Source organism: Oreochromis aureus, linkage group 2 (genome assembly GCF_013358895.1).
Source record: "Oreochromis aureus strain Israel breed Guangdong linkage group 2, ZZ_aureus, whole genome shotgun sequence".
NCBI classification, from domain to species: Eukaryota; Metazoa; Chordata; class Actinopteri; order Cichliformes; family Cichlidae; genus Oreochromis; species Oreochromis aureus.
The window spans coordinates 13,695,431-13,712,946 of record NC_052943.1 but is presented as its reverse complement, the minus strand read 5'-3'; the positions used below and the strand labels follow the sequence as shown (position 1 = coordinate 13,712,946).

At 40.6% G+C, this 17,516-nt stretch overlaps 1 protein-coding gene across 1 annotated transcript in view; it reads left to right on the top strand.

Annotated features, from left to right (window-relative positions):
• The first annotated feature begins 2,670 nt into the window (after positions 1 to 2,670).
• Positions 2,671 to 17,516, top strand: part of slc43a1a (solute carrier family 43 member 1a) — a 43,583-nt gene continuing 28,737 nt past the window's right edge. Inside the window, exon 1 of the mRNA XM_031755687.2 lies at positions 2,671 to 2,781. The gene's annotated coding sequence lies outside the window, so the exon portion shown is untranslated. The remainder of the gene's footprint in view (positions 2,782 to 17,516) is intronic.

The window sequence follows — 17,516 nt, the reverse complement described above, 5'->3', positions numbered from 1 at the left end:
TCGTGGCTTCCTCTTTTGCTTTCTTACATTCTCACTGACCCTGAACTTTTTTTTTCTCCCCCACCATGCACCATTTCTAAAGGCAGAACCGAATAGTGGTCCAGGCCTGGAGAGTACACAGGGCCTCTTACAAACCTCACCGTAACATGATGCTGTTTCTTCATTCCGTCACGCTGTCTGAGTTTTCTTTAATTGCTTTGTGGTGTTTCACCATTTGAGCATATAAAGACAAGAATGGACCAAAGCAAACTCAAGCTGGGCATGCTTGTGTCTGCCTGAAAGTGCGGACAAGGATGAGCGAGTAGGAAAAAGTTTAGGGAAAGAGCGGGAGTCCTGACCAGATGAATGAAAAGCGGGGGGCTGATTCACATCCTCTTTTTGACGCCTTGTTTAAAATCTGAACTTTTCATCTCAAACCTGCAAAACCATCACTTTACCTATCCAGAGGAATGATTCCCACGATGTGTAGCAGGGCTGCTCCCCAGTTTCTATTAATGCTGGCAGATTTGTATTTTTTTATGCTTACGAAAAAAGAATAATCTCACATCTGCCGTGCAACCCCGCCATGAAGCTATTTAGTGCTAGGAGCAAGAACATTCAAAGAAATCCAGAGCAAGTTGTTTTGAATAAGTTTGTGCTTTCATCTACAGTTTGCTTGGCAGATGGAACAAAGATCAGATGCACTGGTCAGTTTTGCCCACGGCTTTCTTAGTTCTGTGTGACAGTCAGACTTAATTCCTCCTCAAAGACCTCAGTGGGAGCTAAAATAACGAGTGACTAGAATTAGATTTTGTTCAATGCGGCCCGGCTTGATTGACACGTTCTACAATCAAATCAAAGTGCTGACAGCTGGGACTGATTTCCACAAACTGTTGTGGTTTAGAGACACAGAGATGAACGGATGGCAAAGCAAAATCCGGAGAAACAGAGGAAAACGGAGAAATGTGGGTAAAGAATGGGTTTTTTTGGGCAATATTTGTTTTCTATTAAACTGATGGTTGTCGTTTTTGACCAGTATGGGAGGCAGAAATGTGAGAAATTGAACTTACCACAGAGATGCTCAGATATAGTTTCACAGTCTACAAATACAGTCAGACAAGCTGGCAGGAAAGCCGTTTTATTAATGCAATGTTGACGTTCTAATTAGTTTAAGATGAATGTATTGCACTGAGGTTTCACTTAGGGCAGCTTTAGAGCTACTTTGATTTTTGGCCACTTGGAGACAACACAGCCACATTTTCACACCCTATAAGGATTACTTGATAAACATGTTAGCAGGCAGTTGCCTATTCGCATTAATTTAGACTAATGCATCTCGTCTCCATCCTCTTTTTTTAAATATTTATTTTTGTTTTGCTCTTGGCTATCCACTAAGAGAAATAACATAAAAGCTCTTACTCTGCTAAATATTCCCACAAGCAGTTTTCGAGAAACCTGGACATATGGACATACTTTATTTTTTCTGCTTGAAAGGTACAGAACACGACTATTAAGTGCAAACTCAGGCCAGAAACAGCTGTGCACTGCTGCTAACACCACATCAACTTTTTCCAAGATCTGCAAAGACAACATGCGAAGGTGAATGGGACACAGAGCCTTCAGCTATCAGGCCCCTCTCCTCTGGAGCCTGCTTGCACTTAAGATTCAGGATATAGTTGGCCTCTCTACTTTTAAGATTAGACTTAAAAGTTTTCTTTCTGGTAAAGCTCAAGTCAAGGCTGGATCAGATGATGCTGAACCATCGCTTAGTTGTGCTGCTATTGGCTCTGACTCCTGCAGGACTCTTCGATTGGTGCTATAAATACAACTGAGTTTAAAGATAACTGGACCCAGAATGAGGTTAAAACTGAGTGTAATCCAATCACAGACCAGCAGCTTGGTTTTTAACAGGTGAGAAAAGGAGCAAGGAGAAGTCAGGCTTGTAGCGTTGTTGCCTTCTTTTCTACCCGTACCTGTTTCTACAGTAGAGTCGCTGAGGCCAAAACATTTTTCTGCGAAGTGCTCTTTGGGCTGGTTTCCAATTTTGCTGTCCTCTTTGTGTTTAAACTTAAACACTAAAAGAAAGATCTTGTGAGTGTCCTCATTAGGACTGGGATTTATGCCAGTGGGGTGTGAATGTGGCCTCTGGATTTTATTGTTAAACGGTAAATATGTGACAGTGCATCTCGGGGCATGTTCCAGAGTAACACATAGGTTATGTAATGAGTTGTGTTAGGTAGTGAATTACTTTTTAGAAGGAGTAAACGAGTAACACAATACATTACTAGTACTTGTTTTTTTTAAACAACACCACCCAACGTCTAGTCACAATTAGTATTCTTTATGGGGTTTTTTAAAGCTTTTATTTTGATAGTAGAGTTGAAAGGGAAGCTGGGAGAGGTCTCTGCACAAGCCTTATGGTACATGGGTTACCTGCTCAACCCAGTGAGCAGAAAATAATACTACAGCTGTTTTCATACACGCACTGCAGCAATGATCCTTTCTAAAAATTCCCCAATGGAGCTGCATGTGAAATCACAAATGCTCAACTCAGTCAGATGAGACAGCTCCCTAGTACAAAGCCAGTGTAATATTCAGTTGCACCCATGTAGGAATATGTAGGTAACAGCACTAAAGTTCACAGTAAGTGTCATGCTGTCTCTTGCATGTTCTTTCCGGGAGCTGCACCTCGCCTAAACCAAACAGAGTGATTCCAGCAGCATCCTGTGGCGTGTAACATCCGAGAAACTTTGGACCCGAATCTTCCAACTCTGTGCAGAGTTCATGTGTCGAGTCAGAAAGGTAAAGTTACAGACCACAACAACCACAACAACGAATACGTGGAAAAGTCTGTAAATGCGAGCGAAATGAAGTTGGGTGATGATTGGGGTTTGCTTCAAGTGGCCCTATCGCATTACCCGCAGTCATCTGTCGAGAGCATCTTTAAGGGTTCGGTTGGGTTAAACCAGCCTAGGCTGTGCGAGGAGCCACTCGATGGCGTCTAAGGACAAACGTGTAGCTATTTGTATCACTAAACACGAAAGAAAGTCTGTCATCATAGCCTCTATCTGGCTGCATCGCAGTGCCTCCCTATCTCCCGTATTCTGCGTATTTCACGTGTCTCGACTTGGTGAAAGGTACGAAAGGTACGATAACAGCAAGCAAATTCAAACACTCTTTTCTTAAAGTCCTCTTTTGTGCTCAGAAACGTGATGACGTTATGTCGAAACATCGATATGTTTGTTTGTAAGAGGGGTCCCACCTGTGCTAACCCATTAAAGGTGGAGGTTTTTTGGGTATTTTTCAGCGTCCAAGCCAAAGGGCGTTCGATAGATGTCCTGTGCTGTTGAGGACGTGAAAAAGATTGAAAAAGACAGCCTGACGAGCCGTCCTTCTAAAGCACGCTGACTTCATTACTCTGATCAGACCCTTTCGGTTAAAGTAAGGGTGAAAGTTTAAAGTTGACTGGGTTGCTGCTAATTTGAAACCAGGTGGCAGTCTGTTTGAAACGTGAAGCTGCCGCGGTACGCTCAAGGCTCCTTCAAAGTCACAACATTCCTACCAAGAACCTGAAGTTTTGGAGTGAATGAGTGAAGAAAGACAGGAATCCACGTATGGCCTGTTCAGACTGTAAATAGAGCAACGTGATGAGCGTGAAGAATAGCAAGAAGAGGGATTCGGGGTCAAACACAAAATCGGGGATTTCAAAACATCTACAGAGATTGTGTGTTTTCCTAACCTACGCAAAAACCCATCCTCGCATCTCCCTCTCTTAAGCTCTCGTTGAAGTTTCATTAAAGTATGCTTTTAAGTTAATGCATGATCTTATCGCGCATCTCCATTCAGCTCAGCTCCTCTCTCTGCCTCTCTCGCTCTATTTGTTATCACTTCTAATCTTCTTCTTCCTTCCACAGTCTCCCACTGCTTCTCTCAATCCACCCTCATCCCCCTCCCGCCTTAACACACACTCACCTTTTCACTTACCCTTCGTCGTGCTCTGTCTGATTTACTCTGCCTGCTTGAAGGCACTCATTATCTACTTGAAGTTATGGAGCTCCTTAAAAGGCAGAAATAGAAGAAGGGCGAGAGGAGCGGGTAATACTTGAGGCCTGAGCCACTAAGACCTCCGCCATTCCCTGCCCGTCCTTCAATCTAGCTTTTGTTTTGGCTTTCGTTCCCATCCCTCCATCGAGAGTTAGTGTTACACCAGTAGCCCTGTCTCTTTCTCTGCTCGCCCTGTTCATGTTTTCTTTCCCTGGCTCATCCATCATGTGCTGTCGCCGGCGGTTGTAACGCTGTCGTGTAATTATCTTATATTTATGCGAATATGCTTGTCCTGAGCTACTGCCGCGTTGGTTTAATGCACACTCAGGGCTCCTTTCAGCCCAATGCGTCTAGTTTCAAGAGCTTCATGTCATAACTCAAGCCAGGAGTAGACGTTTGATTGGCCCACAGGCTCAACTGCACAGCGGGATCTCTTTGATTATTCGCCGACTTCAGGAGTAGCAAACCATTTTAAGACAGCAGGAGTCCTTGTGGAAAAAAAACTGAATGTGCTAATTACTTTTAGGCACCTACTTGCCTCACAGGGTACAAATGCACCATAAGCAATTTTAAGGATCCTTCTTATTACTGGTGTTTCAGTGCTGTGCAAACATGCAGTTTCGATTTGTGGAGCCACAGCGGGAGTCTAACCCCTAACCACAGAATGGCCACGCCATGCTCTGCCCATTGAACTTCAGAGCGGGAGCGTGCAGAGAAACAGCAGGGAGGGTAATTACTACCTACACACAATGCCCTCAAAGTCTTAATGCCCTCCCGAGGATAAATCAGTCAACTTTTGATCTGGACTCCATTTTCACATCTTCTTTCAATTCTAAACAAAGTCTTATTAGATATATAAAAAAATAACTCGTCTCATGTAGACCATGTATTTCTTGCCAACATGCTGGGTTCCTTGTTCCAACAAACAACCTCCAGGGTTTTCTTCATCTCTAATGGCAGATAATGCAAAACATTTAGAGTCCAATGAATTTTTTTTTTTCTTTTTCTGAAAGAAAATTCAAACTATAATGCTGCTATTCTGCACATTTTTGAGGAAACTGTTCTTAATCTGCAGGAACTGATTTGAGTATCTCTGAATGACATCTTATGGGCAGGATGAACTTCAATGGTGGATAACAGACTGGAGCTTTGCATAGGTTAGCATGCTCCACGACTCCAAAATATCTACCAAATCAAAAACCTTACCTGACATCCAGAAATTTTTAGAATGGTGCCTGGAAGTGCACATTTGAAATGCATCCTGGATCTTTTTCTTGGTAACAGCAACCTTTCAATATCATACTGGGGACTGTATGGTCGCTGAAAAGGTGCCACGCCCCTCAAGTCTCTTCAAGCAAAAGCTCTGTATGCTGACACTGTAACCCCAGGGATGAATTCATGTCTTAAAAACCTAATTTGCTCCTGGTCATGCTCCTGAAAGAGATCAAGCTCATGCCACTGGTGATTATCCTCAATGTGACGATCGGTCAGGCTGACACAGAAGCTCGTGTTCTCAAGTTCTGTGAAAGTCACAAATTCACCCAATGCTAATGTCAAAAGCAACATCTCACAAGTTATCCAAATGTAGCACCTCACAGGATTTGGTTGAACCTTTAGCAGTTGAAGTTTCTGTCTATTTAAGTATTAAACACCAAACTGAGTTTCCACTTTCCCACTGGAAAACATGTAATCATGATTCTCATAATCTAGGGTTGGATGGCTCTTTTTCTAACACATATTCAAAATCAGCTATCAAATTATTATATATAGATAGTATATAACTCCTCTTAATTTAAGCGAATTGAGAATTCAATCTAGTATTTCTTGTCGGTTTAACTACAGCTGTTGTGGCTTTGCTGTCTCTTTGAAACACAAAGGGATCTGCTCCAGCTGATTCCCTGCACGTGTGGCTGTGATACTATAAACCAGTATGCAGCTGCAGAAATTAAATGATTAGTGATTGATGCTATTTTCAAAAGTTACACAAAATTTAGACCAACATTTTGAAAAGTGCAATCCTTGGTAAAATATATGGGGATTTCTTAACCCCCAAAAATCACTTTAATTTCAGCTGGACTCATTAAATATATGTTCTTTGTATAGTTTTCATGTTATATGGACATTTGTGCTTCTATGCATGGTACATTACACTGCAAGTCTGTTGAAAAACACATGTCCTGGCTGTTCTTGGGGTTCATTCTTTTGACACTACTGTTACAGGACCAGAGGGCCGCACCCACTTAAGGAAGATATATGAAGCTCTGCAGAAATGGTGTGTTGAATAATGGGAACCTACTTTCCAAGTTGGATAAGAGTTATAGCATTATTCGACTTTAAGATTGAGAAGCAGTAGAAATGCCTCCAAGCTTGGCTCGAATCAAATAGATGTGTCAAAAAAGCACTCCTGCTTTGTTTTCTGTGTTACAGGAGAGCGCTGGATTACATTAAGACTAGAGCTCCTGCTCCAGATCTTGCCGGAGGTAAATAAGCCCACTGGAAACTGTTTTGCTTCAGCCAACAGCACTGTTTCCTAAATGATTGGCCAGTTGTTAAAGAGGTTAAATAGACTTCGCTTGTAAAAGTTTTTTATAGGCCTCTAATGCCTCCCTGTGGCGAGCAGTAGACGTTACTATTATCAGTTCATGCCTTCTCAGGAGCTGTGAGTGTGTTTGACCACCTGTGTGTAGTTTTGAGCTGAGAAAAATGATGTGTTATGGTCTTGTGCTAATGGAATCACAGGATTAGATATGTTTTATGTTTCAAGTACCGTGCGACTCGCCCTCTCCCCTGCCAACCCACCAACCATCCTCTTGTTAATGAAAATTAGGACCACATTGAATTTGTGTGTGTGTGTGTGCATTCACTGATTACTGTCTGGACCTTATTTAACTAGAAACAGATTGAAGAATGATAATTAAGAGCTAATAAGATGGAATTTCCCTGACTATGTCAAACGGCAGTTGTATCACAGAGCTGATTTTTTTTTTTTAGGGGCTTCAGGTCAGTTGGAACAACACACACTCGTATACACAAGAGTAATATGACACCTATAAATTTTCTGCTTATTTACAAAAAAATAAAGAATTGAAAAATGATTATAATCTTGAGGCAATGGTTCAACATTTCTCCTACATGAACCTATACGTTACACCTACAGGAGCTGCTGGGCCATGCTGTGAAGCACCTGGTGCACAGTTTTAGTGCTGATGTTAATGCGAGAGGAAGTTGCTGGAAGTTGACCAGCAGGTCTTTGGCCACTTTTACGCACAGGGCGAGAACAAAAAAAAAAAATTTACATGGTCTGCCACTTTGTGGTTGAATTGCTGTGGGTTATTACAATTTGCAATAATACCACTTACACCTGATTGTGGAATATCTGGTAGGGAAGAAATTTCACAAACTGACTTGTTGCAGCAGTGGTGTCCTGTTACAGTACTGCATTGAAATTCAGTGAGCTCTCTCTCTCTAGAACAACCTGTTCTTTCGCAAATGTTTGTGACAGGACGACTGCATGGTTATCTTTTGTCTATATTGTGTATGAGGCTACAGCACAGTTTAGCATAAAAACAGAGAAACGGCAAATATGGTTTTATTAAAGTTAAGATTCACAAACCTGGACTGCAGGAACAGGCTGCCAGAACAGTCCAGCTCAACCATTCAAATTTTATCAGCTATAAAAACACACAATGTAAAGCCAGTGTAACATTTGGTCATACTTTCGTAAGTTTGCAACATTACTAACTGAACTGCTGACATTGTGACAACATTGCTCTGTGTTCACAAAATGTAGACTTTCCTGACATTGCACTAGTGTAAATTAAATTTTTTTTAAAATGTAACTGAGTTTTCATCAAAGTCAGGGTAATGTATGTATGTAACTTTTTAAACAAAAATATATTCACAATGTTATTTGGTAACATTTCTACAGCTGGGGCCCTCTCTTAAGTTTTTAGGCTAGTATTACATAGTTTGAAAAGTTATAAAGTAATTCTACTTAATTGCCCGGCTGAATTTTGTGTGGAGGGCTTTTTTGAGTGACAGGTTGGTGGCGTCACATTGCTAAAGCTTGAGTTATTTGCTTGACTTCCTCTCAGCTCATTCAATAAACTAGACATCTTAGCCTCTTTTTGTGGTGTTGAACTTTTTCAATCTGGAAACTAATGTGGCTTTCTGTGGGGTTGACTGTTAACAGCCTGTCCAAGAAGTGAAATTCTAGCATTTTATTAGTTTGTTACTTTGAACTTATTAGCGGGTGTCTGCCTCTGTGTATTTATACACCTCACTACATTTAATCATCGGTTATTACTTATCTCTGACTCTCTTCCACAGTGTGTTTATTTTTTATCCCTGTTGCTTCCTCTCACCTAGCTACCAGTGATGGCAGATGGCTGCCCCTCTCTGAGCTTGATTCTGCCAGAGTTTCTTCCCGTTAAAAGGAAGTTATTCCTTCTCACTGTTGCCAAGTACTTGCTCAAAGGGGTCTTTTGATTGTTGGGGTTTTCGCTCTGTTATTGTAGCGTCTTTACATTACAATATAAAGTGCCTTGAGGCAACTGTTGTTGTTATTTGGTGCTAAATATTAAAAGAAGAATCCATGCTTAACATATGTAGATGCAGCAAAGCATTAGATTGCACTCCACCCACACATGGAAATTTTGTTACTTACTTGCTTCACAAACATAGAGGTTGTTGGCTGTAAAGTTAAATTTCAAGGCATCAAAACGCAAGTCCACAAACTAATGGGTGAAGTCAAGATGGCTGCTTCCAATCTCCCATAAAGCTTTGGTTTTTACACTTTAGGTTTTGTGCAGGTTAAACATATAAGCCACAGGTGAGGTTAAGAGCCATGCTAGTTTCTGCTTGTTTGCAGTCATTAGACTGACTGTGGAAGGTAGCTGGTGGTCAACACAGGACATCAACGCTGTCCTGAGAGCTGTTAAGTGTGAAATTGTAGCAGCAGCTTTACAAAAACTGGACTTTATTCTACACTAAACTGGTTCTTCTTAAGGTAAATCTACCTGCCCACTAAATTGTTTCTACACAGACCTTTTACTCTTCAGCTTCGCAAGGTCTTTAGTGAGACCATTAGGGTGAGAGCATTAAACGTGTGATGACCTTTGGTCTTCACCAAGAGAGAAAAAATATCATCACACATATTTCACATTATATCACAATCAAAGATAATACATCAACATATCCTGCGGGATGATGTTGACGCCTATCAGTCTGGAAATGTTTCCAGAGTCATTCCAAAAACTACGGGGCTCCACTGAATATCAGCCAACTACAAGCGGGAAAAAGTCTGGGACAGCACTGAATCTGCCAAGAAGTGGTCCTGCCTAAACCTCTCCAAGAACTGAAGAATCAGAGGAAGTTAAAAGAATCCCTCTTTTCAGCATCCAGAGGTCTGCTGGCTTCTTTTGTCCTTGGCTTCAGTCAGTCATCATGAGTATCATGAGGCCAAAAAGAAGCTGAAGTAAAGTGAGATCTATGGCGGGATGCCAAGACAGAGGCCACTGCTCACTAGCAAGAAAAATTCATTCTCTGTGGTTTGCCAAATATCACCTAGTATGTGATCCTCAGGACAGAAACCTTTTTTTTGGCATCATACATTCAATAGAATTTAGAACAAGTTGGACTTGGACTTGACCTTTGACCTGTTCCATATCACTAAAAAACAAGGAGGACATTCATCTCATATGTGCAACAATATGAAAAAGGCTTTTTTCACATTGCTTCCACATGAATTAAGATGCTAAGTTGCAGCCAGGTGCTAATGATCAAATGTGCTTAATTAATTGATCGTCAGCATGCATGAATATTGACCCTATAAAAGCAGAAGTTAAGTACAGGTCTGAAGCATTCAGGTGTGTGTTAGCACCAAGGCCAAAGAGTACATTTAGTCAGTTGTTGAGATGGGAAGGGTTATAAGACCATTTCCAAACAATTTAAAGACCATCTTTGTATAGTAAGAAATAATCACAAGTGGAAAACATTCAAGACAGCTGCCAAGGAGTCCCACGAGTGGATGTCCCAACAAATTCACCCCAAGGTCAGACTGTGAGATCCTCAGAGAAACTGCAAAAAGCTACATTCAGATTTTACAGGCCTCGGTTGGCATCTTAAATGTTAAAGTTCATGAGAGTACAAATAGAAAACACTGAAAAAGGATGGTTTCTTTGGAAGGACTGCCAGGCGAAATCCTCCTCTCTCTGAAGAGAACATGGCAGTGCACAGGTTTACAAAGCTGTATCTGAATAAACCACAAGACTTCTGGAACAACGTCCTTTGGACAAATGTGACCAAAGTAAGTAAGAACAAATTATGTTGGAACATAATGCACAGCTCCACATTCAGCAGACCAGCATATCAGCACAAACATTTCATGCCAACTGTCAAGCATGGCGGTGGAGGGGTGTTGAGTTCAGCTTGTTTTGCAGCCACAGGACTTGAGCCCCTTTCAGTCACTGAATCAGCTATGACCTCCTCTCTATTCCAAAGTACTCTCGAGTGAAATGTGAAGCCATCTGTCCAACAGTTAATGCATAGCCCAGACTGAGTCATGTAACAGGACAATGATCCCAAGCATAGCAGCAAATCTGCAATAGAATTCCAGAAAAGAAGTCCTGACTTTAGTCTGAATCAATTGCTGTGGTAGGACCTTAAGAGAGCTGTGCATAAATGAATGCCCATAAAAATCAAAGAACTGGAGCAATGCAGTAAAGAAGAGTGGGCCAAAATTCCTCCATAACGACGTGAGAGACTCATGAAATCATACAGAAAACAATTTAAGTTATTGCTGCAAAAGGTGGTTCTACAGGCTACTGAATCATGGGGTGCACTTAGTTTTTTACTGGACTTACAGAGTCCTGTGAGAACATGACTGTACATGAACAGTCAAACAATATAAGTTGCATTGTTGTTGTTTCTGTTTTGTCAGTGGATCTGGATGCATCAGGATTTAATTAAGCTTCCCTGCACATAACGCCAATGTGAAAGCCTGCAAATGATCCTATTTAAGCCAAGAACTTTCGTAATAAATCTGGACGCACGATAAGCTCAGTTATTTTTGTTCCTTTTTATCAGGCCTGATGTTTTTCATTCTGACAGCTACAAAAGCAAAAGCGTTTGAAGTCACATAGAAATGTACCACACCACTAACACAACAAGCCTTTTTAGAAAGCAGACAGTTTGGCATGTTGTAGCAGTATTTATGTCATACTGTAGTTAATTACAAGTTTCAAACTTGTAAAGAGCGGTTACATCAATCAATCTGTGACAGCATCTGTTGAGACTAACATGGAAGCGTTACCAATACGGAGATCTTACAACAAAATTTCATTTATATTAAATATAAAAAGAGCAGAAATTCAATTCTCACCCTAACATTGGAATATTTCGCATTTCTACTGTACGTACAATTAATGCATTACACTTTTAGGCACTTTTTGGTCCTCATGCCGAACCACTGAGACACTGTCATGGATTAATGGATCTGAATGATTGTTAAGGAAATGTGTTTCGCCTGTGCTTTTCCCTCTGTGACATGCCAACACATTATCAGTGAAAAAGGAGGCTATAATATGCACTAAAAAGTTGGAAGGAAGTGAAAACCACAAACTTCTCTGGGGCTGGATGGATTTAAGAGCAGGTCAAAGTGCCTGCGAAAAGCATCAGTTTATGTTTAGCTGCCAAGAGCTGTCGCATTCTTTGTTCTCCCCCTTTATGTTTGTTGTCAGTGTTTTTCACTGAAAACACGACTTGAAAGCAGGAAGAGCTGGAATTCCACTGCTGAAGTGCAGTAAGTGCTTTGTGGTTTTCCAGAATGTTTTATTGTGTGCCCCCTAAAGACTGCCCTGTGGTATTCATGTGAATATTCAGAGCAAATCATTTTTAAATAGTTACCACACGAAACATTAAGCTCTATACTGTGTCTTACAGAGGTTTGTAAACTGTTTTAAAACAGTCTCACTGATATGGGTGTGATGGAGTGACAACGACTAATTTGTTTTTTTAAAATCCGGGCCACCACAGCACGAGTCCTCACTGACTTAAATTGTCTTAGGGTTACAATGACCCATTTGGCAGTGGGCCAAAGAGATAATTTTGACCCCTAGGATGATCAAAATGATGTTATAGAAGTTATTTTTTTTTGTTTCTTTTGGAGTTAGTGAGTTTTTAAATCTCATTCCGGCCCAGTGTTAGGACAAAATGAGAATTATTCTCTTTCAAAATTCTCCTATATGTTATTTATCCATAATATCCAGGGTTCTTATCTTGGCCTTACTATTGTGTAGATACTACAGATTGCATATAGGTTTATTCTTCCAAAAAAAATAGCCCAGGGCAGTGATTCCCAAAGTGTGGACTGCAGCCCTCTAATGGCCTCTGAAGGTACTGCAGTTGGGCAGAGATAAATTATTTACATAAAATACATTTAAACTTTTGTACAAGTTAATCCTGTAGGATAATACTGGGATTATAGGGTAAATTAATCCCAGGAATCAGTCTTTTCCAAAATCAGAGTTTTCTATTAAAACCTTCTTTTGGAATTCTGCAGGACTTTTTGACTATGATTTCTATTTACATTTTAAAAAGAAACTGAATTCATGAAGCAAAACCGTTGAATTTAAAAAATTACTTACAGTTTTTCTCAGTTGCTTTGGTGCATTTCTCACAACAGAATTGATCTCTGCACCACTACTAAGACTCTTCTCAAAACAATTAGTGCAAACTGCAAAACATGGTGGATAACTTGCAAAAGCAAGTCCCTTAATCAAAACAGATAATATATTCATCAAAAGCAAGTACTTATATCAATCAAAGTGTCTGGGCTGTCACAATTACAAGTCAGTACACCAGCACCTTTGGTCACAAAATCAAATGGTTTGAACATGTTCTCATTGTGACGGATTTCTTTGTAGGTGCTTCCCAATGACATGTCAAGTCTGAAAACCATAAATTGTAAAGGAAACTCAAGACACTTCATATGCACTCTTGATAATATTCAATTGAAACTGTGCACAGCATTGTGCAACTGGGGAAATACAGTAAATCAAACATTTTACAGCAAACATAAACTCACTTAGACAGTAAACCTTACTGCAGTAGTTATGAAACAACCCCCTGAAAAACAGACACTGCTGCATATCAGTCATTGATATCTAGACTATCTGTCTGCCCACATATTTGCATCAACATCACAGCGAATGTCAGCTCTATCGTTGCATCGGGAAAGTATCTTCTGGAGTGTCGAATCCACCCTCTGCAGGACTCTGCTGTGATGTCATCACAAGCTTTTGTAGATTCAGTATGCACCTCATGCCAATCCTGTCTGTTGGTTTACATTATATATATACTTGTAGAGTAGGGGATACTGTAATGCGATTCACCTATGACTGGGTAGAAGAGGCTTTTCATTGGTTGCAAGTAAGAGTAACACACACCAATTTTCATTAGTGTGAGATAAAGTTCACCTGAGAAAAGTAATTTATGGAGATTTTCATGGAAACTCCTTAAAAATAGGGTTTTCAAAATGGATGTACAAATTGTTTGACAAGATGTTCAACAATTTTGAGTGCACTGACACAAGCAATGACATGAAGACTATTAGTTGTATGGACAATGACTATTCAGCCGGTACAAGTATAAATAATTGTGACATTCATGATAGAAGCAAGGAGATAGTGATGAATAGCAAGTCAAAAGTGACCATTCTTTAGATATTTGTACTTACTCAACTGCTTCATGTCCAAAGGCATTTGCCTTTGGACGAAATGAACATGAAACCGCCACAAGGTTGTGCCAAAACGACTATATGTTGTGGAGGTTGAACTAACTATTGTGCAAAGTTTAATTCTGTTGTGAGAAATGCACCAAAGCAACTGAGAAAAACTGTAACATTACCCACTGTTATTCTTTCTGCTGGTTGGTAGTTTCCCTGTTCTAACACTGCAGTTTAATGATGGGTTGGATCTGCAAGAGCCCATCCCATTGGCTTCCAATCAGACTCATCCTCTACCTGCATTTAAGGACAAGCTCCAGCAGCCAGTCTCCGCTAGATTGCCATGGATTGTAGATTGATAATCAGGCTCATTTATGGCTCTAGTACTAGTTATTATCTAGTACTACCGTACTATCTAGTACTACTGCCCTCAATCTCTTGCTGTCCACAGATTTCTGTTTGGCTGAAAAACATGCTTCTTGCAAAAACTTCTGACTTGTTTCCACCAAGCTGGTTCGTTTCTGGAAGATTCTGGACAAACACTCACCTCTCTAACTCACCTGCCTGTCCAACAGCACAAACTCCTCACAGAAGCCTGACCGGTCGGTCCTCCCGTCATGCTGCTCCCAAGTAAAAATACTCATCAGCACCTTATAACAACTGTTGACTCATAACTTTGTTTGGACTTTTTGTCTTCCATCTCCTGGAGTTGTCTGACCAGTTCTCCCGAGTCACCCCAGTTACGAGTTTCTCTTATCATTCTCAAACCTACACAAATAAAGCCTTTGTTTTATAAGCTATCCAGTTTCTGAGTCTGCAAACTGGTGTTACCTTTGAATGCCATGACAGATCTCTAGACTCTTATATCGGGTTGTTAGTTGGTAAGATCTTAACTTGGGAATTAAGCTGTTGATGGAGAATCAAGTTACAAAAGTAAATCATCAGAAGATCAAAAAAACGGAAGGAAAACAAAAAGGAAATACTTTGTGTCTTCATTTCCTGCTTGTGTAATGATCAGAAATGTGAATGAAGGTCTGGGTGTGTTTTTAATATTCCAGACTGGGATGAGTTTGAGAATGACCGGTCTAGGGTTTAAGGGGTTAATGTGACAACTACTTTCTGATTTAATGGGGCTTTTGGGTATATTCCAAAGTTGTCAATGTTACCATCTTGCAGAAATATTGCCATCTGAAATGAAAAGAGGAATTCACTACCAGCTCTGTTTCTTCACTTAAAGTTACATGTTGTTTGAGAAAGGCAGGGCAGAAAGTTAAAACTGGAATCTATTTCTCCACATATGATTTCTCAAAACTCTCAATGACAGCTTAAAAACAAATTTATGCTAATTACAGGAACGGCCAGTGGATAGGTGTAAAGGTCAACATGCAATAAGAAAGACACCTAAAGCTGAAATGCATTTATGATGTGTAGAATTCAAAGCTTTAGCTGTTTTGACATAAACGACCTGTGTGAGCTGCTCAGAAACTCTTAGTTTTCTGTTTGGGTTTCAGATGTAAATGTACATCTGGTCTGTGACATCACTGACACACATCTTTCTGCTCTGTTTCGGATATAGCTCGCTGTGAGACCTTAAGCAAAGCAGCTTCTTTTCTCACGGCCTCAGCCTAAAAATCCTGACAACAGCAGGAATTTTATTTTTTGTTATATAAAAAGCATGAGATCCTGGCTAAGGCAAGAGAAACAATGTTTTGGTAACAATGAGTAAATTGTTTGCAGCATGATTAGGTAATGAATTGTGGTTAGCAGTTCGGATCCCTCTTTTGTTTTACAGACTGACTTTATTCCTGTTAGAGCTGACGCTAACTGCCTGACCCATTTAAGAAATGTGTCTCTTAAACTGACAAGTCTGTCTTACTAAATGCTTTCTCCTACAGCACTAAGCCTAAGCTGCATTGAAACAGCTTCATCTTATTGCAGTCTTTTAAATTTCATGTGTTAGTACACAAAGTTAGAACTGTGCATAGTCTACATTTCATTATTGCATACGGACATCAGACATGCATCTTGTACATATATTCCAGCCAATGTGTTTAACACTGAGATTAACTTCCTGAGATCCAAGCTCTTGTTTGTGTTGAGCAGAACAATGATAACGTGCGGAAAAGCCAAATGTAATATCCCCATATAAATATGGTAGTAGGTTAGGTATTAAAGGTGAGAATGTCAGTGTGGATCAATAGTCTACAGGTGGATTTTCTTCCAAAAATAAGGAGTGACAGTCAAGAACAAAAACATACAATGCTGAATGAGGCTACAGGAACGCTGGGCCAGAAAGCTAAATACAATGTTGCTGCAAACTACACTACTCAAAAAATTAAAGGAACATAATATGTAAAGTTAGGTATAAAGTTAGGAAGCATAAGCCATTGTGGATCAGTTTCAGTTGCTTTGGTGCAAATCAAAGCGAGAACAGGTGCACCAGAGAGGAAACAACACGACAACCCCGAGACGGCTTAACGAATGGTTTAGCAGGTGGTGGCCACAGATCACTGCTCTCTTCTCATCCCTCCATGCTGATATTTCTCTAGCTTGGATTTTTATTAGCATCTTTGTCACTGCTCATAGAAAGAGACAAGGGGCACATTCCTGAAGAGACAATGCATGCTATCCTGGGAGGATCTCTTCCCAGACCCAGATCAGAACATCAGAGGATACTCTGTAGTGCAGCTGGCAGCAGTGGATGCACAGCTATATAGCATCCCAAAGGTTCTCAAATGAATTCAGGTCTTGAGAATGTGAGGGTCAGTCAGTGATATCAATGCCTTTGTCATCCAGGAAATGCCTGCATACTCTGTCCATATGAGGGCAGACATTGTCCTGCACCAAGAGGACCCTAGGGCCCAGTGTAACAACATAACATACACCAAAGAGTCTGAGGTTTTTATCAGCAGTCCTGTAGATCTCTGCAACTCTCCAAGGATATACTTTCCCGAATAATTACTGGTATACTACCAAATTGGCCATGCTTGATGATGTTGCAGGCAGGCATCTTTATCATCCTGGTATGTCTAGACCAAGGGTCAACAACCTTCAACATGAAGACAACCATTTTAGCTCCTACTGCTGAACAATGGGGAAAAATTGTGCAGCACATGCGGGTGACAGAGGGGTGTTGGGGGACAGACTGGCAGATGAGGGATGTAATGTGGAGAGGATAAATGAATACATATAGTGTATGTATTAAATGGTTCCGACACTTTGGTCAGAAATATGCACGTGAGTAGCCTGCTGGAGGTCAATTTGTAGAGCTCTCTTGCGTAACAGCACATCTTACTCCACACTCTTTAGACTGTACTGGGAAATACACCAAAGCTTTTTGTGACGGCACATGTGCAATCCTGGAGGAGCTGATCTACCAATGCAGCCTGAATGGTACTGTCTCATGCTACCAGCATGACAAGCACACAAGAAAAAGTAGATAAAAATCAGTCAGGGGGGATGATGGGATAACAATGATCCGTGGCCACCACCTGCAGAACCATTTGCTTTGTGGAGCTTGACTTGTTTTCTCTCCTGTTCACCTGTTGTCACTTTGTTTCCCCAAAGCAGCGAAACTGATCCACTGGGGTTTACGCTTCCTAACTGAACAGATTGATATCCCTGAAATTTAAGTGTGTCATACTGTGATGATCAAGTGTTTCATTTTTTGAACGTGAGGCAGTATTATTTAAACTTTGGCTCACTGGGACCTCCATACACGATTCAATCTTTGACAAACTAAAAGCAGGTTTTAGATTCTTTGATGCAA